Here is an 11,678-nt window from a genome sequence, read left to right as displayed (position 1 = left end):
GTGGAATCCGAAGGTCACCCCAGGCCTGGGGACGCTCTTGTCTTCTCCCGCCTGTAATGTGAGCGCTGGTCCGTCTGGGGAGCTGCAGACCACCTACGGTTGAGTCTGACCTAAATGAGAGTTACAGGCCCAGGGGCCAGCAGGCGGCGTTAGTGGTTGAGGAGCTGGACTCCCACATGCCGATGGAGGCTTGAAAGTCACATTGGGTGCACGAGTATGCGTGCCCAAAATCCCGAGAGGAGAGTGGAGGAGAAGGGATTGTGGCATGGCCATCTCCCCTGGGGGGTGATTTCTCGCTTTCTCCCTGTCTGTCTGTCTCCCTAGCAAGTGCACATGCCCTGTAGGAAAAAAAAACCTCTCTCTAAAAAAACTGCAGGTCTTGCTTCTTTGAGCGTCTGGCCCTTGTGCTTCTGTCTGTTCGCCAAGTTGTCAGGGACCGTCTTAGCACTAACCTGGCCCCACCCGCATCCAGAGCAGGGCACCTGCCTGGCACGGAGAGAGAGGACAGACCAGGCTTGGCGGGGACAGGCTGCCGGGGCGGGACGGGGGGAGCAGGCAGGGGAGCTGCAGGGGAATAAAGGGTGCTCCGACCTCTTTAAGCATCACAGAACCGAAGTTAGTGAGGACAATCCCGTAGAGAGCAGAGCTGAGGGCACGGCCTGGAAGTTGGCTTGCACAGTAGACTGCCCCGTGCTTGGGAAGTTCCGTTGCAGAGGGAACGTCACGGCTGCCTTCCCTCAGAAAGAGCCCACGTTCTGCCACTCCTCCAAGCTTCAGGGACAGGCTTCCCAAGGCGGTGGACAGCCAGTCGATTCGTCTTCTGGCGTCAGGGTCATAGGGAGGTGCGTGGAGCCGAGCGTCAGAATGACACGGGGCTGAAAATCCCCGCTGAGCTCTGCACGCGCCGTTTACCCGCACTTCACTCCCCTTCAGCTGTCGGAGAGGCGATGTCGTCAGCGCCTATTTATGGTGGGGAAGCCAGCAGAAGTCGGCTCGTTTTGAAAAGTGAGCGTTTTTTTTTATCGGAAGGCGCATACACTTTATTGATCTAGACTGTTCTGAGTCACATGGCTGTTTCTGTTTGTTTGTCCGGCACTCCTGTTTCTCAGGAGGGCACAGCCATGATAACTGTGAGAGTAGAAATAATCTGTTTAACTTTTCATGTCAAAAGGTTGCACACGCCGAGCACTAACCTCCATCATGGGTCACATGTAGGAAACCGAGACAGGCCTGAATGACAGGGGCAGAGAAGTGCTGCAAGAGAAAGACAGCACGCACAGGCAAAGACGGCCCTTTCCCGAAACGGAGTTGGACTGTTTCTCTGAGTACAGAGCACAGGCAGATGGAGGCCGGAGTACAGAAGCCTGGAACCCGGCCTCTGCCCAGTCCCCGCAGCTCGCTCGGCTCCACGCCAAGCCCACGTCTGTCTGTGAGGAGGGGACAAAACCGCTGTCCAGTCCCTCCGCACTGGCAGGCCACTGTACACAGTGCCACCGCAGCACACGTTCTAAACGCCAGGGAAGGAGGAGAGCAGACTTCGCCAGAAACCGGTGGCCTTGGGAAGCCCGAATCTGTGTGTGCACAGAAGCAGCCGGTGAGCTGGGAAGAGCATCCGAGGGAACTTTTTTTGGACCGTCAGAATTATACTGGGCTAAAAATTCTCACTGAGCTTTGCATGCTTTATTTATTGGGATTCTCATTCCCCTTCAGCTGTTGGAATGGAGATGTCAGCAATTCTTACTGATGCTGGGGAGACTAGCCTAAGTTTGATCATTTTGAAAAGTTAGCATATTTTTTTTGCTACCAGGGCATAAACCGTATTGATCTAATTTGATTAACATGGCTGTTTGGACCTCTGGAATCTAATAAAAAGCTTACAACATCCAGGGGCATGCTTAATGAAGAAGAAAGTCTGAATTGCTGTAAACAAGTTCTGTGACTTTTCTTTCTATTTTTTAGATAGAGAGCACATGAGCAAGCATGAGAGTGAACTAGAGACCCTCTCATCATGCCACAAGCCCCCTTCCCCAGCCCTCCAGCTCTTCTAAGCGCCCACACACATGCCCAGTGTGTTTTCAAGGTGACCCAGGGATCCGAACCTGCTGCTGACCCTGCAGCTTGCAGCCTCATAGGGCACCGTGCCGCGGTGGCTGGGTTTTAACTCACGCTGCCAGCACCTCCCACCGCAGCTCCACGGCGGCCTTGACAAGGCCAGCCCCTCTGTGGTGCAGGCTGCTGGTGCAGAAGCAACTTGGGCCTTCTGGAAAGATTAGCTTCGATCTGTCTAGTGGCTCTGGAAGGACCGGCTCAAGGGCTTGTCGGACTGAGGTGGCATTTGTTTAGAACACTTCGAGGCAAATGTATTTGCGTGCCAGTGGGGCACACGCAACGGGCAGGCTGAAAGCTAGGAAAGCAGGGTCTGGGAAGTCGGTACTGGGGGCTGGACAGCACCCACAGATCCCAGGGAGTTCAGGAGGCCACATACAGGCCACCTAAGGAGACGGCAAGCCGTCCCCACAGGCCTCCAGGCTTCCCAAACAGGAACCCGCGGCCATGGCTCAGCTGTGCAGTGCATGCTTGGCTCAGAGCGGATACACCCTGATGCACGCCGGCCCCATCTGCAAAGACAGAAAGGGGGCTTTTGGTTTGGGGGTTTTTGGGTTTTTTAAACAACTCTATCAGATCATGAACTGACCACTGAGTTAAAGAATGAGTGGAAGGGTAGGTTTCTTTTTTTTTTTTTTTAATGCTACCAGGGCATAAGCTATATTGATCTACTTTGATTAACATGTCTGTTTGGACCTCTGGAATCTAATAAAAACACAGCAAAAAACCACAGACTTTAAAAAGTTAGTTCAGAAAACTCACCAGCCAAGCAAACAGCAGTACAATAGGCATGAAAAATACTATGGAGGTGAGAAAATTTCCAGAGTTACTGCATTATAATAATCAAAATGTCCAGCTTCCAAGTAAAAATTATGACGTATACCAAAAAATTACACAATAGCCCATTTATAGGAGAAAGAACATTAACAGAAACTGTCCCCAAGGCGTAGCATAAACACTGGATTTACTAGAAATTAGTTTAAATATAAAGAGCTAAGTGAAACATGGACAAAGAAATAAAGACAATTGGGACCAGCAGTTGGCATAATGGCTATGTCACTGGACTCCCATGTAGTCAACCGCAGTTCGAGTCTCAGACCCAGTGGCTTAAACTCACACCAGGTGCATGTGTGTGCATGCCCAAGATCCCCAGAGGAGAATGGAGGAGAAGAGATTGTGGTGTGGCCATCCCCTCTGGGGGGTGATTTCTCGCCTTCTATCTCTCGGTCTTTCTCTGTCTTTCTGGCAAGCACATGTGCCCTATAGTAAAAACCTCTCCAAAAAAAGAAATAAAGGCAACTTAAAACAATGTTTCAACAGTTAGAGAATATCAATAAAGAGACATGTGTTATAAAAAGAACCAAATAGAAGTTCTGGTGGTAGGGGAAAAATATCAACTGAAATTTCACTACAGGGTTTTGAAAACAGGTTTATCAGATAGAAGAAAGACTCAGCAAATTTGAAGATAAGGCAAATGAAAATACACAATTTGTGGAGCAGAAAGAGAAAAGAATGAAGAAAAATTAACAGTCAAAGAGACCACAAGGACACCATCAACAGTACTAAATTACACCTAAGAGGAGTCTTAGGACAAGAGAAAAGGGAGAATATTTGAAAAAATAATGGTTAGAATGTTCCAACTTTTATAAACAATGTAAATCTAAAATGTAAGAAGCTCAAATAACTCCAAATAGGATAAATGTAAAGAGCTCATACTGAATACATTATTATTAAACTGTCAAAAGCCAAAAATGAAGAGAGACTCTTGAAAACAGAATCATTGAAGCAACTCATTATGCCTGAGGGATCCTAAATATTAACAACTGATTTCCATGAGAAACCATGGAAGCCAGAGGCAGTGGGACAAAATATTTAAAGTGCTAGAAGGAAACAAATGAGCAACCACGAATTTTATTCCCAGCAAAACTAATCTTCAAAATAAGGGGAAGATTAAGGTGTTTCAGATAAGCCAACAGTCAGGGGGCCTTCACAAATTAATTAATTCAATCCATCACACCAATAGGCTAAAGAAGAAAAATCACATGCTCATATCAATAGATTCAGAAGAAGTAGTTGACACAACCTAACACCAATTCACAATTAAAAACAACACCAAAAAATAAAAACCTCCATAAATTAAGAATAGAGAAGAACGTCCTCAACTTGACAGAAGTAGTCTAGCAAGAACACTTATCGCTAACATCACACTTAATGGTGAGAAACTTGAAGGTTTCCCATTAAGTGATAGCCCTTCTCATCACAACTTTCAACAACATATTGGAAGTTCTTTCAATGTAGTAAAAGAAGAAAAGTAAAAAACGGAGTACAGATTGGGAATAAAAACTAGGATTGGGCCTAGACACGGTACCGCACACAGTGCTGCTGTTTAACTGGCAGAAGCCACATAGGAAACCCAAAAGAATCAACAAGAAGAAAAACTTTAGGACTTCTGGAACAGATAAGGAAATAGAGCAATCGTTGCTGTGTGCAAGGTTAATGTAAAAGTCAATTCTTTTCTCATTCCAACAGTGAGCATGTGAAATTTTAAATTAAAAACGTGGTGTGCGTGGTGTTAAGGCACTGGATTCCCAAATGGCCCATCATGGTCTGTGTCCTGAACCTGGTGGCTTGAAAAATCACACCAGTTACATGTGCGTGCACGCCCCAAATCCTGAGAGGACGATGGAGGAGAAGGGATTGCAGTGTGGCCATCCTCCACGGGGGGTTGATTTTTCATTTTCCTTCTCTTTGTCTCTCTCTACAGGTGCACCTGCCCTATGGCAAAAATATAAAAAATAAAAACAGACATATAACCTTTGTACATTAACACCACAAAAATAAAATAGATATGCAAATCTAACAAAATGTGTATTAAGTGAGTATGCATTAGGCCATCAGGAAAATCATGATGCACTTTTGCATAGAAAACCGTGTCGTGACTTTCCTAACAACCTAGTAGATGTGCACCTCCATCTAAGTTAGGATGACTGCAATATTCTGATCACAGAACTCAAAGCGGGCTGGCAGGTGGATAAGGCGCTGGGCTCCCACATGCCTGACCATGGATCAAGTCTTGGGCCTGGTGGCTTGCTTTCTCAGTTCCCTTCTCTGTCTCTGTCTGATCAAATTAAAAAATAATAGTAATAAATCTTTTTTTTAAAAAAAAAGAACTCAAAAGAACTGAACAAGCAGAGCTGTCCCACGTTCCTCAAGAAGGCTCACTGCTGTCACTGTCAGCTCCTCCCAGCTCCATCTACAGAGTCGGCGTGTGGACGCTGACGAACCGATTCTCGGGCTGCCGTGGAGGCCCAGAGCGGCCGGCACGGTACAGAGGAGAGTGAAGCGGAGGGCTTACGCCGCCCCCCTGCGACACCACGACGACGCTGTGGGTAGGGACGCAGTGGTATTGGCGGAAGAACAAATGGATGAACAGACAAGAACAGCTCCGAGACAGACGGACCCCTCCTCAGCTGATTCTCTGACAAGGAGGTCAAGGCGGTGTGGTGGAGAGAGACAGCCTTTCAGCAAATGGTGCTGGGCGAATGCACATTCAGATGCAAATGGAGTTCTGACACGTCCTCACTGCTGCATCGCATGCTCACGCCCGCGCGCGCACACACTGCAGCACCTCCTGAGGACGCTGTCCGCCCGGTCATCACCCAGCGAGCACAGACCCCCTTACCCACAGGGGACCCACCCCAGGACCCCCGTGGGGGGCAGCGGGTGCCGAGCCCTCCTGCACCAGTTCTCAGCCTGGTAGCCTGCCGACTGGGGGGGAGCGTATGATGCGGAGGCGGGCTGGAGGAGGGCGTGCCTGGGCTTACCATGCCACTAGGTCAGCCTGCAGCCTAAAACTCAGCGTTGTTTATTTCTGGAATTTTCCACCTAATCATTTCAGACCACGGTTGCCCAGGAGTAACTAAAAACGCGGGTAGTGGAACGGCGAACAAGGGGATTTGCAACACCGCCGGGGTGCCTCGCGGGCCAGGGGTGTGCACTGAGGCAGGCGTGCTCTCGCGGGTGGACCTGCCCCAGGCCTGCCAGGAGGGGCTGGTGTCGGCCGTCCCTAACGCTCGGGCACGTGGGGCCTGTGACCGCGGCTGGGGTCGGTCTCTGCAGCGCCACCCACGGGGAGGGCTGGTGACAAGCCCTTGGCTGCGTCAGACACGGAATGTCTACTTTGGTGGCGTCTCTGTAGTAGGTATCTTCCGTCACAGCCTGGGGACTGCAGACGCGGCGTATTTAAAATCTGTCCTTTCTCTAATCCTCTCGAGAAAGCCCTCCTGCCCTTCGAGGGCTCCAATTCCTTCCTTCAGTTCACGGTGGTGAGTACACCGCGACTTGGTCAATACCGACGGGATCATTCCGACACCCCCGACACCCCGTTACAAACCTGCTGGCCTGGCGGGGCAGCGCTCCCCACTGTCCTGCACTGCCCACGGCCTCGGCCTACAAGCGACTCCTCCTCTTGCCAGGAGGTGACACCCCTGTGTTCTTGACTCCCTGGGAGCGGGGCTCTTAGGAGCACTTGTCCTCACAAGGCAGCCACCTGTCCCCGCAGGGACCCCAGTGAGGGGCACGCTCACACCCCGTCCAGGTCCCTTTAAAGCACCCCGCCTCTGCCCTCCCGAAGCCTGGCCTGACTCCTCCTCCGCCCACAGGGCCCCGCCTGGCTCCTCCCCAGCCCACCTTCTCTTCTCTGCTTGGTTCGTTTATTTATTGGGTCATTGGAAAAGTCTTGGCATATTAAAATGTGTCCTAACTTTTCTAACGACCCAGTATTTCTTCCATGAGCAGGAGAGACAGACAGCGCGGGAGAGACAGCCTCTGACTGGTCCTGCTGCAGTCCACGCGGCCTCAGCCCTCAGCCAGCTGCCGGGGCAGCGCCAGTCTCACCTACTCAGGGTGGTCTCCACGGTCCAGCCCGCCTGGCCTCGGCGTTCTTAGCTGGAGTCAGGAGGCCGGTGCTCCTCGCCCCAGCTGCCAGGAGGGGCTTCCTCAGCGCCCCTGGACACCACTCCGTTCCTGCCCAGGCCTTGGTGCAGGGGCGGGCTGGGCGGGCACAGGCTTCCTGGCTCTGAGCAGCCTCAGGTCAGCTGCAGGCCCACAGGGTGGCGTCCGTGGCCCAGCCGGGAAACAGCCCTTCGTTTCTCCTGGAAGTGGTTCGGCAAAGCTGGCGCTGCAGCGCCTTGCTCCCGGGTGGTGGCCTCCCTCCAGGAGAGCGGGCGGGCGCCACCTTGTGGCTGCAGCAGGTGCCGGCTTCTCGGAGACTGTTCTCACGGACAGGCAGGTGGGTGTGGGCACGTGGGCTTTGCCAGTGGGTTAATTCCTGTGTGTTCACTGCCATCTGCCTCACCCGGGGGTGTCACGTGTGTTAGGCGAGCCTCGATTAGTTCGTATTCTGAGGCACCTGGCATGGGACAGGCCGCGTATGCCTGGGCGGGCAAAGGGCTCCTTCCCTCACACAGAGCCCAGTCCCAGACCTTTCCTCTGGGGGGCTCAGGCTGGCGCTGGGCTGGGACCCTAACCAGTGGCTAACAAGACGGACTAGGAAAGAGGTGTCCTTCCCCCCACTGCTGCCCCCTTCACTGACACACAGGAGGCTGCTCTTGAGCGTGGGCGCTGGGGCGACGTGGAGCAGAGAGACTGCACGGCTCATGTGTCTCATACGCATGACCAAAACGTGGCCTTCCAGGGACGCCCGGTGGGGACACAGCATTTCACTGGGGACACCGACTTGCGCCAAGTGCACTGGCCCGGCCAGACTCGGAGTGGCAGGGGCAGGCATGGGGGGCTGAGCCGGTGACTGGTGGTGCAGACTGGCAGAGGGCAGGGGCTGCCGGACGGGAGATGCAGGGTGGGGGTCGTGGGTGCCGGCAGGGCAGAGCCCACAGTCCACACCCCGAGGACAGGCTTGCCCCAAATCACACCCCGTGCGAGGAAGCCCTGGCTGAAGGGAAGGGGAGCCGGCGTCCTGAGAACCTTGGGACCAGGCCCCAGCCGCGCGGTGGGAAGGCTGTGTTCCAAGTCGGGGCGGGTAAGAGGGCCGCCTCCGCTGCGCTCTGGGCGGGGCCGAAACTGGTCCTTTCTCCAGGGAACAACTTGAAAACGCATATCTAAGATGGCCTTTGCCCCATCCATGCCATTTATGGGGAGCATATCCCTCTGGGCCTGCATCGTATCATCGTCTGCCGCAGAGGAAAATATGCGGGTGACATGCGTGTCCGCTGGGTACAGGATGCAGGACAGCCACAGTGACACGCGCTGTACTGTGAGGCTCCATGGCAACGTGCGATGACAGGAATGGCTCTCAGCGGGAACCGTGACGCTACTTCCAGAACCTTTCCCGAGGAGGAGGCTGCTCAAAGGCTACACACAGGGATCGCATGTATGTGCATGCACGTCCACACGCAGACACGTACATGGCACAGCGGAATACTAGCATCCATTCTCTTTGGTCTTGGTGTGTCTTAGCTGTATTACACGCGGTTGTGGTTGTTTTACACATTTTAAACTCGGTGTGACTCTCGCCGTTACAGAAGGGGCGTTATTCTAAAACCGAGTGATTCGAGCAACGTGTGTATTGGGGAGGTGAAGCCAGGTTTTAACCAGATGCTGGTATGTTACTGGTACATGCGGAAGACATGTTACTTGCACACGCACATGCACAGCTCCGTGTCTGGATACAAACTTGTAGCTGGACACGCCTAATTTTCTTCAACTCAATTTCCTACAAACAACCAGGCTTAACAGAGAGACTGATTCTAGCCAGCTGCTCACGGGAGCAAAGGCTGCCACCGGCCAAGCACATGCAAGAGCGTGGCGGTGCTGCCCCCTGGTGGCCATGCGCGTGCCTGCACGGCGACTTCGCAGACCCGGCAGCTGCCCGCAGTGGAAGCAAAGAAACCCAACCCGGCGAACAGACTAATAGCTTAGCTAGGGTTGCCAAGGGCCGGCAGTGCCTGGTGGTCATCAGCGTGACTCCAAGTCGATCCAGCCCCACACTCCAGGCTCTCTCCCCTGTGTCACGTTCCCTCCATTCAAAGTGTTTCCCACCAACAGCACACACGTCCGTGGATGTAAACAACCCCAAGAACATGCCTCCCGACACGCAAACAACACATGGGCGCACATGCAGCGTCCGTGCACGAACCCGTGTGGCCTCGCTTCACTCGGGGCGGTGGAACCATCACCCGCAGGGTAGGGGGCTGCCTTCTGAGACACTCGACCAGTCTCGGCTGCACGCACAGGGCGGTGGTCCTGGAGCACGGGCCAGTCTCCTGGGCAGGCCGCCCGCGAGGCCCTGGCAGGGCCAGCTTTCTATGGGACCTCCTTGCCTGTCGCGTTCTTCACGGGGGACTCGGACAGGACTGTCTGTCCTGCCGGTGGCCCACAGGTGACGATGGGGACAGGCAGTGCCCCTAAGGGGACCCTCACAGGGCCTTAGAGGGGAGTCAGGACCTGCTGCCAGGCTGGAGGCTTTCGCCAGACAGTTGGCAAGTGAGCGGCATCAGGGCTTCCCTCCCTCCAGCCCTTTCTCATCTATCATCTATTAGACTTGCCAAAGTTTCTCCCGCAGGGAAGTGGCATCCCCAGCTGGGTCTTCCCGCCACAGTGCTTCAGCCAGCCCGGAGCAGGGGCACGCACTTGTGTGCTCTGGAAGGAGTCTGCCGCGCTCGGTAGCATGCATTTCTGGCTCCTGCCTTACAGGGTTTGTAGAGCATGCAGCGACTTCACGCACAAGGTCCCAGCTGAGGGTAAGACCCCTGGAAGCACCACCTCAGGGACAGTGGCTGCAGTCCCTCGGGTACTTCTAGATGCCTGCCTTAGGCTGAGAGAGCACCACGGGAAGCCTGGGCTGTGCTGCGCTTTCATAACTCATCTTTTTAATTAGGCCCAAAGCCTGGGAAAAAAGTAAAGGCTGACTTGAAACCCTCCTGAAGGCTTGTTTATCTTCCAGTGTGTCAGTGTGCGTGTCACAGGGAGCCCGTAACAGGCACCTCCGTGCGTGCAGCACCACCCGGATCCCTCGTTATTGCCTGCGTGGGATTGGCGGGGCGGAAGTTTACTACCGCTGCTCCGAGGGGGCCAGGAGTGGCCCAGCGTGGAACAGAAGGGCCAGGCCACCCGGGCGGACGCTCGGTGTGGGGCGGGGCCGGGCTCCGCTCCTCCGCGATCCACGTTTCCTTGAGGACCCCCCCCTGCCGTTCCCCCATCTTTGCTAAATCACCAGGGGAGGTTACGGCCTCATAGCTGTAGCTCTCCCCCATTAAAATTCATAGCACTGTGAAGAGGAACTATTTCCACTTTCCAAATGTTGTACAGGACTAAAAATGAAAACTCATTATCACCTTGCAACTCATTAGCAGGACTTCTCGGCATAAACAACTGCTAATTACGCCTGGCACGCGCTCACTGGCTTCCTTCTGGGCACGGGGAGGGTAATTAGGGGCCATTCTACACCGAATGTTGCCCCAACCCTCCTGTTTTCAAACGCGCGGATTACACAGAGACACTGCTCAGAGTCGAACCGCGGCCCTGCCCGCAGCTGCGTGGCCCTGGGCTGGTCGCCGGACACCTCTGAGCCTGGCGCTCTGCACGCCAACGGTCTCGGTGTCACCGACTTGAGGGGGGAAGGCGTCGCGGTGAAGCTGCCTGGTGCTCTGTGCTCAGCGACAGCCCCCCCACCTCTCCCTTCTGCCCGGCCCCTGCCCACCCACGCGGGCTACGTTCCTGTCTGGAAGTAGGGGTGTGGGCTTTGTAGAGAGTTTATGCCTTCGCCCTGACTGTCGTCTCTCAGTGATGAGAATCGCATGACAATCTGATGGCGGCTGAGGGTAGCAAGCTTTAAAGTAACGTTTTCAGGGGACCAGCAGTTAGCGTAATGGCTATGTCGCTGGACTCCCACGTAGTCAGCCGTGTCGAGTTCTGGACCCAGTGGCTTAAACTCATGCTAGGCGTGTGTGCGTGCGTGCCCAAGATCCCAAGAGGAGAATGGAGAAGGGATTGTGGCATGGCCATCTCCCCAGGGGGTGATTTCTCACTTTCTAACTCTCTGTCTTTCTGACGAGTGCACGTGCCCTATAGCAAAAAACCTCTCCAAAAACAAACACATAAACAAGATAACGTTTTTAGTGCCGAAAGTCGTGTGCATGCGTCAGAGAGACAGAGAGACAGAGAGAGCGAGCACTCCAGGGGGCCTGCTTCTGCCCAGCCCTGTTTTCCTCGTTCTCCCCGCTGCAGGTCCTGGGCCCATGCACACATGCCTGGTACATGAAGACCACCGGGGCCAGGACTCCAGCCCAGGCTGGCTACGGCTGTCCACCCACCCACCCCCGACCTTGCGGCTCACACCACCCCTGCCCTGCACCCCTGCTCCCTGCCTCGTGCTGCCCATCTGCACGCATCTGCACCCCTGCAGTGTACAGCCAAGTGCACCACGGAGTGTCCCACTGGCACTGCCTCCCCTCCTCCTGACCCCTGCCCCTGCCCCTGCCTCTGCCCTCAGTGCCCTACTTGTCCTCCCTGCCCCCACCCCACCCCACCCCACCCCTGCACACCCCGACCACCAC

General features: G+C 54.3%; 1 protein-coding gene across 2 annotated transcripts in view; it reads right to left on the bottom strand.

Annotated features, from left to right (window-relative positions):
• GABRA5 (gamma-aminobutyric acid type A receptor subunit alpha5) overlaps window positions 1-11,678 on the bottom strand; it is a 57,629-nt gene that overhangs the window by 30,094 nt on the left and 15,857 nt on the right. The gene's annotated exons all lie outside the window — the stretch shown is intronic.

Source organism: Tupaia chinensis, unplaced genomic scaffold (assembly GCF_000334495.1).
Source record: "Tupaia chinensis unplaced genomic scaffold, TupChi_1.0 Scaffold144682_1, whole genome shotgun sequence".
NCBI lineage: Eukaryota > Metazoa > Chordata > Mammalia > Scandentia > Tupaiidae > Tupaia > Tupaia belangeri.
This window is presented reverse-complemented; position numbering and strand designations above follow the sequence as displayed.